Source organism: Pinus tabuliformis, chromosome 1_1 (assembly GCF_031772625.1).
Source record: "Pinus tabuliformis cultivar Carrire ecotype Pingquan chromosome 1_1, CPIR1, whole genome shotgun sequence".
NCBI lineage: Eukaryota > Viridiplantae > Streptophyta > Pinopsida > Pinales > Pinaceae > Pinus > Pinus tabuliformis.
Genome location: NC_142297.1, coordinates 834,284,265 through 834,285,779, shown reverse-complemented (window position 1 = coordinate 834,285,779; position 1,515 = coordinate 834,284,265).

Below are 1,515 nucleotides of genomic sequence, written 5' to 3'. Positions count from 1 at the left end.
AATTTTAGTCTAGGAATCTATAAATGATGTTGAAGATGGAAGAAAATCATAATGTAACTCCCAATGTACCACTATGATCCAGGGACAAATTTGCAATGAATACAAATATTCTCATTACTGTTTAAAAAAATAAAAATAAAAAATCAACCTTCTATCCAATTATTATTAAAAATATGGAGAAGGCCACTAGCAATAAGGCAACAATGAAAGACCAACCCATGGAAGAGAACCACGACACGATGCAAACACCAACACTGGTGGGACACTAATTGAGTGAGAAAGACCATCATGGATGATGCTTTTGGTTAATTCTCAGTATGACTATGAATGCTATTAGGAATCAGAAAATGCTTTTTCAATCGCTATTGCTTCTTTGCATGTTAGTTTGGTTTTTTGTTGTTATAAACCGGTTTCATGACATTCAGGGAGGCCATATGATTTCCCATCTACGGGCACATAGGTTCCATGTTAGACAAGCATTTTTATTTTTTTAAATATGTTTAATCCAAAAAGGTCCCTCAAAAACTCCACATGTCTATACTCTATATAAATTTTAAATAATCTACTGAATTTTATTTACTACAAAAAAAAAATATTTAATAATATTTAAATCGTTAATATCTACCTAATAATTATCAATAATTAAATAAAAATTTTAATTTTTTCCTCCACATTAAACATATCTACCGACATAATTAAAAAAAAACACAACAACCATCAAACACATATTAACAATTTCAAGCCAACTTTACAAAACGTATATCATTCGACCTACAATATTTGGAATAAACATAAAGAATTAATATAATGCCGTGAGCAAGAACGATAAAAGTACTCGTTACACTATTAAAAAATATATAAAGAGTTTCAATTCTAAGAAATGGATTTATAAGTGTCATAGTAAAAATGTAGGTATTTTTTTATGTTACTTTAAAAATTTAAGTATTTAAATTAAAAATTATTATAATTAAATATATTTAAATTAAAAAAATATATTATATTATATTATAAAAATATTATAATTAAATATTTTAAATTAATAAAGAGATTATTTATAAAATAATAATAATATATAAAAATATTATTATATATAAATTTGTGGATAAATTATGATAGGATAAAAATTAAAAGATAAAAAAGAAATTAAAATTTTAGTAAGATATTAATCAAAATTGTGAAGAGAGCTGAAGCTTATTATAGAAAATGGAAGAGACATTGTAATGTCATCTTATTTATGTTTTTTTTTTTTTTTTTCCGAAGGTGGCAAAACCTATCAAACTCAGGTGTCAAACCAACAGTGAGGACAGCCATCTCTGGCTGCTATCCGCGAATGTCGGTTTGACTCATCACTGTTATCAAGGAAAACCACGCCACCTGTAATAACCCGCTGGTGGTCCGTAAGGGAGCAGGCTTTCACTCCTGCCAGATGCCTCTGGGTCTTGGGCCGTTAACCTGTTTCCTTATGTCCGAGGAAGACGAGCTCTTAGCCAAGCAGAAGCAGTTTTATGGCATACT